Below are 13237 nucleotides of genomic sequence, written 5' to 3'. Positions count from 1 at the left end.
GTGCAAGCATCTCGGAGTTGGAACATTCGCTTTGATGAGATGATCAAAGCGTTTGGGTTTATGCAGACTTATGGAGAAGCCTGCGTTTACAAGAAAGTGAGTGGGAGCTCTGTAGCATTTCTCATATTATATGTAGATGACATACTTTTGATGGGAAATGATATAGAGCTTTTGGACAGCATTAAGGCCTACTTGAATAAGAGTTTTTCAATGAAGGACCTTGGAGAAGCTGCTTATATATTAGGCATCAAGATCTACAGAGATAGATCAAGATGCCTCATAGGTATTTCACAAAGCACATACCTTGACAAGATATCGAAGAAGTTTAATATGGATCAGTCTAAGAAGGGGTTCTTGCCTGTATTGCAAGGTGTGAAATTGAGCTCAGCTCAATGTCCGACCACGGCAGAAGATATAGAAGAGATGAGTGTCATCCCCTATGCCTCAGCCATAGGGTCTATTATGTATGCCATGCTGTGTACCAGACCTGATGTAAACCTTGCCGTAAGTTTGGTAGGAAGGTACCAAAGTAATCCCGGCAAGGAACACTGGACAGCGGTCAAGAATATCCTGAAGTACCTGAAAAGGACTAAGGAAATGTTTCTCGTTTATGGAGGTGACGAAGAGCTCGTCGTAAAAGGTTATGTCGACGCTAGCTTCGACACAGATCTGGATGACTCTAAGTCACAAACCGGATACGTGTATATTTTGAATGGTGGGGCAGTAAGCTGGTGCAGTTGCAAGCAGAGCGTCGTGGCGGGATCTACATGTGAAGCGGAGTACATGGCAGCCTCGGAGGCAGCGCATGAAGCAATTTGGGTGAAGGAGTTCATCACCGACCTAGGAGTCATACCCAATGCGTCGGGGCCAATCAAACTCTTCTGTGACAACACTGGAGCTATTGCACTTGCCAAGGAGCCCAGGTTTCACAAGAAGACCAGGCACATCAAGCATCGCTTCAACTCCATTCGTGAAAATGTTCAAGATGGAGACATAGATATTTGTAAAGTACATACGGACCTGAATGTAGCAGGTCCGTTGACTAAACCTCTCCCTAGAGCAAAACATGATCAACACCAGAATTCCATGGGTGTTCGATTCATCACAATGTAACTAGATTATTGACTCTAGTGCAAGTGGGAGACTTTTGGAAATATGCCCTAGAGGCAATAATAAAAGCATTATTATTATATTTCCTTATTCATGATAATTGTCTTTATTCATGCTATAATTGTGTTATCCGGAAATCGTAATACATGTGTGAATAATAGACACCAACATGTCCCTAGTAAGCCTCTAGGTGACTAGCTCGTTGATCAACAGATAGTCATGGTTTCCTAACTATGGACATTGGATGTCATTGATAACGAGATCACATCATTAGGAGAATGATGTGATGGACAAGACCCAATCCTAAACATAGCACAAGATCGTATAGTTCGTTTGCTAGAGTTTTCCAATGTCAAGTATCTTTTCCTTAGACCATGAGATCGTGTAACTCCCGGATACCGTAGGAGTGCTTTGGGTGTACCAAACGTCACAACATAACTGGGTGACTATAAAGGTATACTACGGGTATCTCCGAAAGTGTCTGTTGGGTTGACACGGATCAAGACTGGGATTTGTCACTCCGTGTGACGGAGAGGTATCACTGGGCCCACTCGGTAATGCATCATCATAATGAGCTCAAAGTGACCAAGTGTCTGGTCACGGGATCATGCATTACGGTACGAGTAAAGTGACTTGCCGGTAACGAGATTGAACGAGGTATTGGGATACCGACGATCGAATCTCAGGCAAGTAACATACCGATTGACGAAGGGAATTGTATACGGGGTTGCTTGAATCCTCGACATCGTGGTTCATCCGATGAGATCATCAAGGAGCATGTGGGAGCCAACATGGGTATCCAGATCCCGCTGTTGGTTATTGACCGGAGAGCTCTCGGTCATGTCTACATGTCTCCCGAACCTGTAGGGTCTACACACTTAAGGTTCGGTGACGCTAGGATTGTAGGGATATGTATATGCAGTAACCCGAATGTTGTTCGGAGTCCCGGATGAGATCCCGGACATCACGAGGAGTTCCGGAATGGTCCGGAGGTAAAGAATTATATATGGGAAGTCTTGTTTTGGTCACCGGAAAGGTTTCGCGCATTATCGGTATTGTACCGGGAGTGCCGAAAGGGGTCCGGGGGTCCACCAAGGGGGTCCACCTGCCCCGGGGGGCCACATGGGCTGTAGGGGTGTGTGCCTTGGCCTATATGGGCCAAGGGCACCAGCCCCAAGAGGCCCATGCGCCAAGAGATGAGGGAAAGGAAGAGTCCTAAAGGGGGAAGGCACCTCCTAGGTGCCTTGGGGAGGTTGGACTCCTCCCTGGCCGCACCCTTCCTTGGAGGAAGGGCCAAGGCTGCGCCCCCCCTCTCCCTTGGCCCTATATATAGTGGGGGGAAGGGAGGGCAGCCACACCTAAGCCCTGGCGCCTCCCTCTCCCTCTCCAACACCTCCTCCTCCGTAGAGCTTGGCGAAGCCCTGACGGAGTACTGCAGCTCCACCACCACCACGCCGTCGTGCTGCTGCTGGAGCCATCTTCCTCAACCTCTCCTTCCCCTTGCTGGATCAAGAAGGAGGAGACGTCACGCTGACCGTACGTGTGTTGAACACGGAGGTGCCGTCCGTTCGGTGCTAGGATCTCCGGTGATTTGGATCACGTCGAGTACGCCTTCCTCATCCCCGTTCTTTGAACGCTTCCGCGCGTGATCTACAAAGGTATGTAGATGCAATCTGATCACTCGTTGCTAGATGAACTCCTAGATGGATCTTGGTGAAACCGTAGGAAATTTTTTGTTTTCTGCAACGTTCCCCATCACTTTCATCATGTCATCTTTTGCATTGCATCATGTCATCATGCCATCTTTTTCTCAAACCAACTAAAACTCGCTTAAATAAAATGCATAGATCTTTGATCTATTTAAATTGAGGGAACTCTGGAAGGATCGAGATGGACCTAGAGGGGGGGGTGTGAATAGGTACGATTACAAATTTTAATTATTACTTAGCAATTTTAGGCAATAATGCGGAATATGAAGGTGAGCCTAACAATTGCAAGTGTAGTACTAAGTGCTAAGCAAGTAACACAAGTATGTAAGTAAGCAAGCACAATATGATATAAGTAAGTGCTAAGAGACAAGTAACCACAAGTAGAGAGTTAGGGTTAGGAATAACCGCAACTCCGGGAGACGAGGATGTATGCCGATGTTCACTTCCTTAGAGGGAAGCTACGTCACCGTTAGAGAGGTGGATGTTACCACGAAGGCACACCAACGCCACGAAGGCTCACCCTATTCTCCCTTTGAGACAATACCACGAAGGCGTTTCTGAACCACTAGTGGTAGACCTTGGGGTGGTCTCCAAACCCTCACAAACTTTTCCAGGGGTAATCACAAAGGTCGATTCCTCCTCGAAAGACTCCTACCGCCTAGGAGTCTCCAACCTCCAAGAGTAACAAGAACGATGGGAAAAGCTCAAGACTTGCTCAAATCACGAATTTCTTTGGTGCAAAGATGGGAAAAGAGTAGATCTATCACTTGATTGGAGAACTTCTCTCAAGTGCTCTCAAATCCCTTGGGGATCTAAGATTTGGTGTGGAAGAGTGAGAGAGTGAGTGAAATGTGTTCTTAGCAAGCTCAAAGTGAATGGTCAACCTTATCCCGTGGGGGGAGAAGGCTATATATACTGGAGGTGGAGAAGTAACCGTTTGAGCAACACAAGTGCACAGGAGGCGTCGGGTGTCCGGATAGGACCGGACGTCCGGTGGCACAGATAGGTCCAGACGTCCGACAGACGTCGGTCGTCCGGTCATTGGAAAATCACAAGCCATGAATCATCATACAGCTAACGGACGTCCGGACCGATTCAGTCGTCCAGTGACCGGACATCCGTAGAGGACCGGATATTCGTAAAACTGTTCTGTTGAGTAAGTGTCGGACGTCCGGAGGATAACGGACTTCTGTGGACCGGACGTCCGGAGAAGCTCGGACATCTGTGAATATTGTTCTGTGAAGAAACTCCAAACGACCGACGAGAGCCGGACGACCAGATAGCTGAGCGGGATCGGACGTCCGTAACGTACCGGACGTCCGATGAAAAATGGAGTTGTGGGTTTTGAGCAAATCTTTCACTAGATCCATCGATCCCCTCTTAATAGTGTGGGATCCCTATACTCAAGAACAAACCGTAAACAAAGCCAATGCTATTGTCTTGTATCTCCAATCTTGAGTTACGTGCATTTGTCTTTAGTCATGATCCACACACGGCCTATGAGACATAATCCTGAGATATACTAGATAAACATGATTAGTCCCATACATGCATGTTGTCATCAACATCAAAATAAGATTAAGGGCATGATTGCACTTTTAATCTCCCCCTTTTTGGTAGTTGATGACAACATATATGTACTTCTTAAAATAAAAACTTTGAGTATCGAAGAGATTTGTTGCGGAGCTCCCCTTAACAATGTGCACAGAGAAAAATAAGCATGAGAGGAGCTCCCCCTTAGGGTGATACCAACACATTCAAATCACAAGTTGCACGTGATAACATTCAAATAGATTCATCACTCACATTATAGAACCTAAAGTAACAATGATCATAACAAGGTTCATGGTACGATACATATCATAGTGCAATACAAGTTAATATCACATATTACAGTACTCAATGGATACACTACTCCCCCTTGGCAGCAAGTACCCAAAAAGGCTGCCAAGTGGAGCAACCAGAATATCATCATCATCATCAGAACCCAGCCTCATCATCATCATCATGAGCACCACTACCACCGGCCTCGTCAAGGAAGTCAGACCACTCAGGACCCGAAGGAAAGCCAAAGTCAGAAGGGGGCTCATCAGGAAAACAGTCATCATCACTCACATCGAACACTCTGGAGTCTCTCAGACGAGCCTTCAGAGCATTTTTGGAGGTGATAAGGCGCGTGACAACATCGTGATTTTGGGAGCAGTTAAAAGTAACAACCTTCATCAAGGCAGAGTGAGCCTTCCCAAGAAAACAAGCAATGCGACCAAAGGGTGCAGATCCGGAGGGAGCAGGATGAGGAGTTCTAGCAACAGTTCGGCGCGGATGAGCAGAAGAGGAAGAATCCTTGGGAACATAGTCACCGGCCATGTGTGCGGGAATGACCCGTCGCTCATGCAAATGAGTGCGGACAATAGGAAACAGAGCCACACTTTCGATAAATGCCTGAAGAAATGGAGCATGAGGAAAGGCCCGCTTGTACTGGAGAGAAGCGAGACGAATCTCATGCCATAGAAAATGAGGCACATTGGTCTTCCCTTTCGGAGACGCATAAAGGTGATGCATGAGAGCGATGCAGTAGCTACTGCAAGAGCCCTTGTCACCCATCTTAGGATAAATGGTGCGAATGACACATTGATAGATAATGAAGAAAGGAGCATGCCCAATGGAGACTTGGTTAAAGCCCTTATGTTTCTCCTCATTAGTCAGGTCTGGTATGGGTTTGATAAGATCAGCACATACATCGGTGCCCTTGGGTCTATGTTCGAGGTCATCATTGTGAATTTTGAACCCGGTGTCAGGAAAACCAAGGGCAGCAACAAACTGAGAATAGGAAGCCGAGAGCTTTGTGTCTGAGGTCATCCAAGTAACAGTGTTATTTGGACTGAAGAAACATGTGGCATAGAATTGATGAATGGCGGCTTGGTTAAAGTCATGCTGAAATGAAAATGGAGCAGCAAGATTGGACGACTCAATGAGCTCAATAGCCTGGGAATATTTTTCCGGATGAGTACAAATATGCTCTAAATCAATGCACAAATGCAGAGAAAGACCCTTAGGGATGATGAAAGTGGTAAAAATGTCAGCTTGGACATTAGTGCGAAAACGATTGTCCTGAGAGTCTCGAGCAACCGTAAATTGATCAACATCACGACACAACTTAAGATAGGAAGCAACAGGAACCTCGTTGAACCGCTTAACTTGGTGGCCGAGGGGTAAAGGAGGTTCGAGAGAGATATGACGAGCATCACCGTGAGGTTGCACCGGAGGAGGAGGCTTGAAGGTGGCACGACGAGTACTCGGCTTGGGTGCGGAGGTGCGAACGGCGACAAACTCGGGCTGCTCCAAATCATCCAGCTTATCCTCATAGTCGAAGCCCTCAGAAGAGGAGTTGCTAGTAGAGCTGTGAGGGCGAGCGGCACGCTTCTGAGGACGAGTCCGCTCCTGTGAGTCATGATACGTCTCCAATGTATCTATAATTTTTGATTTCGCCATGCTATTATATTATCTATTTTTGATATTAATGGCTTTATTTTACACTTTTATATCATTTTTGGGACTAACCTACTAACCGGAGGCCCAGCCCAAATTGCTATTTTTTGCCTATTTTAGGGTTTCGAAGAAAAGGAATATCAAACGGAGTCCAAACGGAATGAAACCTTCGGGAACGTGATTTTCTCAACAAACGTGATCCAGGAGACTTGGAGAGGGGGGTGCGCCTACCCCTCTGGGCGCGCCCTCCATCCTCGTCGGCCCTCCGTTGCTCCATCGACGTAATTCTTCCTCCTATATATATCCACGTACCCCCAAACATCTAGGAGCACCACGAAAACCTATTTCCACCGTCGTGACCTTCTGTACCCGAGAGATCCCATCTTGGGGCCTTTTCCGGAGCTCCGTCGGAGGGGGCATTGATCACGGAGGGCCTCTACATCAACTCCATGGCCTCTCCGGTGATGTGTGAGTAGTTTACTTCAGACCGACGGGTCGATAGTTATTAGCTAGATGGCTTCTTCTCTCCCTTTGGATCCCAATACAAAGTTCTCCTCGATCTTCTTGGAGATCTATTCGATGTAATCTTCTTTTGCGGTGTGTTTGTCGAGATCTGATGAATTGTGGGTTTATGATCAAGTTTATCTATGAACAATATTTGAATCTCCTCTGAATTATTTTATGTATGATTGGCTTATCTTTGCAAGTCTCTTCGAATTATCAGTTTGGTTTGGCCTACTAGATTGATCTTTCTTGCAATGGGAGAAGTGCTTAGCTTTGGGTTCAATCTTGCGGTGTCCTTTCCCAGTGACAACAGGGGCAGCAAGGCACATATTGTATTGTTGCCATCGAGGATAAAAAGATGGGGTTTATATCATATTGCATGAGTTTATCCCTCTACATCATGTCATCTTCCTTAAAGCATTACTCAGTTCTTATGAACTTAATACCCTAGATGCATGCTGGATAGCGGTCGATGTGTGGAGTAATAGTAGTAGATGCAGAATCATTTCGGTCTACTTTTCTCGAACGTGATGCCTTTATACATGATCATACCTAGATATTCTCATAACTATGCTCAATTCTATCAATTGCTCGACAGTAATTCGTTTACCCACCGTAATACTTATGCTCTTGAGAGAAGCCACTAGTGAAACCTATGGCCCCCGGGTCTATCTTCCATCATATTAATCTTCCAACACTTAGTTATTTCCTTTGCCATTTATTTTACTTTGCATCTTTATTTCTCTTTATCACAAAAATACCAAAAATATTATCTTATCATATCTATCAGATCTCACTCTCGTAAGTGACCGTGAAGGGCTTGACAACCCCTTTATCACGTTGGTTGCGAGATTCTTATTTGTTTGTGTAGGTGTGTGGGACTTGAGCGTGATCTCCTACTGGATTGATACCTTAGTTCTCAAAAACTGAGATAAATACTTATGCTACTTTGCTGCATCACCCTTTCCTCTTCAAGGGAAACCCAACGCAGTGCTCAAGAGGTAGCAAGAAAGATTTCTGGCGCCATTGCTGGGGAGATTCGCGCCAAGTCAAGTCAAGATTTGACTCCCAACAACGAGTCATTTCAGGTACCATTGCTAAGTCAAGACATACCAAGTACCCATCACAAACTCTTATCCCTCGCATTACATATTTGCCACTTGGCTCTCATTTTCCTCTCCCCCACTTCACCATTGCCATTTTATTCGCCCTCTCTCTTTGTTCCCCTTCTCTTTCCCTATTTGCCTCTTTTGCCCGTTTCTTGTTTGCTTGTGTGTTGGATTGCTTGCTTGTCACGATGGCTCAAGATAATACTAAATTGTGTGACTTTACCAATACCAACAATAATGATTTTCTTAGCACTCCGATTTCTCCTCCTACCGATGTTGAATCTTGTGAAATTAATGTTGCTTTGTTGAATCTTGTGATGAAAGATCAATTCGCCGGCCTTCCTAGTGAAGATGTCGCTACCCATCTAAATAGCTTTGTTGATTTGTGTGATATGCAAAAGAAGAAAGATGTGGACAATGATATAGTTAAATTGAAGATATTTCCGTTTTTGCTTAGAGATCGTGCTAAAGCTTGGTTTTCGTCTTTGCCTAAAAATAGTATTGATTCATGGAATAAGTGCAAAGATGCTTTTATCTCTAAGTATTTTCCTCCCGCTAAGATCATCTCTCTTAGAAACGATATTATTAATTTTAAGCAACTTGATCACGAACATGTTGCGCAATCTTGGGAGAGGATGAAATTAATGATACGTAATTGCCCTAGACATGGTTTGAATCTTTGGATGATTATACAGAACTTTTATGCCGGATTGAATTTTGCTTCTAGAAATCTTTTAGGTTTGGCCGCGGGAGGCACTTTTATGGAAATCACTTTAGGAGAAGCTACTAAACTCCAAGATAATATTATGGTTAATTATTCTCAATGGCACACCGAAAGATCTACTAATAAAAAGTGCATGCAATTGAAGAGATTAATGTTTTGAGTGGAAAGATGGATGAACTTATGAAATTATTTGCTAATAAGAGTGCTCCTACTGGTCCTAATGATATGCCTTTGTCTACCTTGATTGAGAATAATAATGAATCTATGGATGTGAATTTTGTTGGTAGGAACAATTTTGGTAATAACACGTATAGAGGTAATTTTAAATCTAGGCCGTTTCCTAGTAATTCCTCTAATAATTATGGTAATTCCTACAACAATTCTTATGGAAATTTTAATAATATGCCCTCTGAATTTGAATCTAATATTAAAGAATTTATTAGTTCGCAAAAGAGTTTCAAGGCTTTGTTTGAAGAAACATTGCTTAAGATTGATGAATTGGCTAGGAACATTGATATGATTTCTTTTGATGTTGATTCTTTGAAACTTAGATCTATTCCACCTAAGCATGATATCAATGAGTCTCTCAAAGCCATGAGAATTTCCATTGATGAGTGCAAAGAAAGAACCGCTAGGATGCGTGCTAAGAAAGATTGCTTTGTGAAAGCGTGTTCTTCTAGTTTTCATGATAATAAGGATGAAGATCTAAAAGTTATTGATGTGTCTCCTATTAAGTCTTTGTTTTGCAATACGAATCTTGATAATGATGGGATTGAAGATGATCCACCTTTACCTAGAAGGCGTTCCAAAAATTCGGAGTTTGTAGATCTTGATTCTAAAATTGATAAAAGTGGGATTGAAGAGGTTAAAACTTTAAATATTGATGAACCCACTATTTTGGATTTCAAGGAATTTAATTATTATAATTGCTCTTTGATAGATTGTATTTCCTTGTTGCAATCCGTGCTAAATTCTCCTCATTCTTATAGTCAAAATAAAGCTTTTACTAAACATATCGTTGATGCCTTGATGCAATCTTATGAAGAAAAAACTTGAGTTGGAAGTTTCTATCCCTAGAAAACTTTATGATGAGTGGGAACCTACAATAAAAATTAAAATTAAAGATCATGAGTGTTATGCTTTGTGTGATTTGGGTGCTAGTGTTTCCATGATTCCGTAAACTTTATGTGATTTGCTAGGTTTCCGTGATTTTGATGATTGTTCTTTAAACTTGCAACTTGCAGATTCCACTATTAAGAAACCCATGGGAAGAATTAATGATGTTCTTATTGTTGCAAATAGGAACTATGTTCCCGTAGATTTCATCGTTCTTGATATAGATTGCAATCCTTCATGTCCTATTATTCTTGGTAGACCTTTCCTTAGAACGATTGGTGCAATTATTGATATGAAGGAAGTGAATATTAGGTTACAATTTCCATTAAGGAAAGGCATGGAGCACTTCCCTAGAAAGAAAATTAAAATACCATATGAATCTATTATGAGAGCCACTTATGGATTGCCTACCAAAGATGACAATACCTAGATCTATCTTCGCTTTTAAGCCTAGTTAGGGGCGTTAAACAATAGCGCTTGTTGGGAGGCAACCCAATTTTATTTTTATTCCTTGCTTTTTTCTCCTGTTTAGTAATAAATAATTTATCTAGCCTCTATTTTGGTTGTGTTTTTTGTTTAATTAGTGTTTGTTCCAAGTAGAACCGTTGGGAAGACTTGGGGAAAGTCTTTTTGATCTTGCTGTAAAAAACAGAAACTTTAGCGCTCACAAGAACTGCTGCCATTTTTATTTGGAAAGTGCTATTTAGTAAATTATTTTTGCAGATGATTAATAGATAAATTCCTCACGTCCGGAAATTTATTTTAGAATTTTTGGGGTTCCAGAGTTTGCTACAGATTACTATAGACTGTTCTGTTTTTCTTGTGTTGTTTGCTTATTTTGATGAATCTATGGCTAGTAAAAGAGTTTATAAACCAAAGAGAAGTTGGAATACAGTAGGTTTAACACCAATATAAATAAAGAATGATTTCATTACAGTACCTCAAAGTGGTGTTTTGTTTTCTTTTGCTAATGGAGATCATGAGATTTTCTATTTTGAGTTTTGTGTTGTGAAGTTTTCAAGTTTTGGGTAAAGATTTGATGGATTATGGAACAAAGAGTGGCAAGAGACTAAGCTTGGGGATGCCCATGGCACCCCAAGGTAAAATTCAAGGACACCAAAAATCCTAAGCTTGGGGATGCCCCGGAAGGCACCCCCTCTTTCGTCTTCGTCTATCAGTAACTTTACTTGGAGCTATATTTTTATTCACCACATGATATGTGTTTTGCTTGGAGCATCTTGTATGATTTGAGTCTTTGATTTTTAGTTTACCACAATCATCCTTGCTGTACACACCTTTTGAGAGAGACTCACATGATTTGAAATTTATTAGAATACTCTATGTGCTTCACTTATATCTTTTGAGCTATATAGTTTTTGCTCTAGTGCTTCACTTATATCTTTTAGAGCACGATGGTGGATTTGTTTTATAGAAACTATTGTTCTCTCATGCTTCACTTATATTATTTTGAGAGTCCTTTAGAACAACATGGAAAATTTCTTTAATATAAAGACTTTCATAGAAGTGCATTGAATACTATGAGAAGTTTGATACTTGATAATTGTTTTGAGATATAGAGATGGTGATATTAGAGTCATGCTAGTTGAGTAGTTGTGAATTTGAGAAATGCTTGTGTTGAAGTTTGTGATTCCCATAGCATGCATGTGTGGTGAACCTTTATGTGATGAAGTCGGAGCATGATTTATTTATTGATTGTCTTCCTTATGAGTGTCGGTCGGGGACGAGCGATGGTCTTTTCCTACCAATCTATCCCCCTAGGAGCATGCGCGTACTAATTTGTTTCGATAACTAATAGATTTTTGCAACAAGTATGTGAGTTCTTTACGACTAATGTTGAGTCCATGGATTATACGCACTCTCACCCTTCCACCATTGCTAGCCTCTCTAATATCGCGCAACTTTCGCCGGTACCATACACCCACCATATACCTTCCTCAAAACAGCCACCATACCTACCTATTATGGCATTACCATAGCCATTCCGAGATATATTGCCATGCAACTTTCCACCGTTCCGTTATTATGACACGCTTCATCATTGTCATATTGCTTGCATGATCATGTAGTTGACATCGTATTTGTGGCAAAGCCACCGTTGATAATTCTTCCTACATGTCACTCATGCATCATTGCTCATCCCGGTACACCGCCAGAGGCATTCACATAGAGTCATATTTTGTTCTAAGTATCGAGTTGTAATTCTTCAGTTGTAAGTAAATAAAGTGTGATGATCATCATTATTAGAGCATTGTCCCAAGTGACGAAAGGATGATGGAGACTTTTATTCCCCCACAAGTCGGGATGAGACTCCGGACGAAAAAAATAAAAAAAGGAGAAAAGAGGCCAAAAAGAAAAAAAAAGAAAGAAGGCCCAAATAAAAAAAATTGAGAGAAAAAGAGAGAAGGGACAATGCTACTATCCTTTTTCCGCACTTGTGCTTCAAAGTAGCACCATGATCTTCATGATAGAGAGTCTCCTATGATATCACTTTCATATAGTAGTGGAAAATTTTCATTATAGAACTTGGCTTGTATATTCCAATGATGGGATTCCTCAAAATGCCCTAGGTCTTCGTGAGCAAGAAAGTTGGATGCACACCCACTTAGTTTATTTTTTTGAGCTTTCATATACTTATAGCTCTAGTGCACCCATTGCATGGCAATCCCTACTCACTCACATTGATATCTATTGATGGGCATCTCCATAGCCCATTGATACGCCTAGTTGATGTGAGACTATCTTCTCCTTTTTGTCTTATCCACAACCACCATTCTATTCCACCATAGTGCTATAGCCATGGCTCACGCTCATATATTGTGTGAAGATTGAAAAAGTTTGAGAACATCAAAAGTATGAAACAATTTCTTGGCTTGTCATCGGGGTTGTGCATGATTTAAATATTTTGTGTGGTGAAGATAGAGCATAGCCAGACTATATGATTTTGTAGGGATAACTTTCTTAGGCCATGTTATTTTGAGAAGACATGATTGCTTAGTTAGTATGCTTGAAGTATTATTATTTTTGTGTCAATATTAAACTTTTATCTTGAATCTTTCGGATCTTAACATTCATGTCACAATGAAGGAAAATTACATTGAGAAATATGTTAGAAAGCATTCCACATCAAAAATTCTTCTTTTATCATTTACCTACTCGAGGACGAGCAGGAATTAAGCTTGGGGATGCTTGATACGTCTCCAACGTATCTATAATTTTTAATTTCTCCATGTTATTATAATATCTATTTTGGGTATTAATGGGCTTTATTTTACACTTCTATATTATGTTGGGGACTAACCTACGAACCGGAGGCCCAACCCAAATTGCTGTTTTTTTTTGCCTATTTTAGGGTTTCGAAGAAAAGGAATATCAAACGGAGTCCAAACGGAATGAAACCTTCGGGAATGTGATTTTCTCAAAAAACGTGATCCAGGAGACTTGGAGTGGGCGTCAAG

The sequence above is a fragment of the Triticum urartu genome, chromosome 4A (genome assembly GCF_056163025.1).
Source record: "Triticum urartu cultivar PI428250 chromosome 4A, HENAU_Tu73, whole genome shotgun sequence".
Classification (NCBI taxonomy): domain Eukaryota; kingdom Viridiplantae; phylum Streptophyta; class Magnoliopsida; order Poales; family Poaceae; genus Triticum; species Triticum urartu.
The sequence above is the reverse complement of the archived record's forward strand: the minus strand, read 5'-3'. Positions refer to the sequence as shown.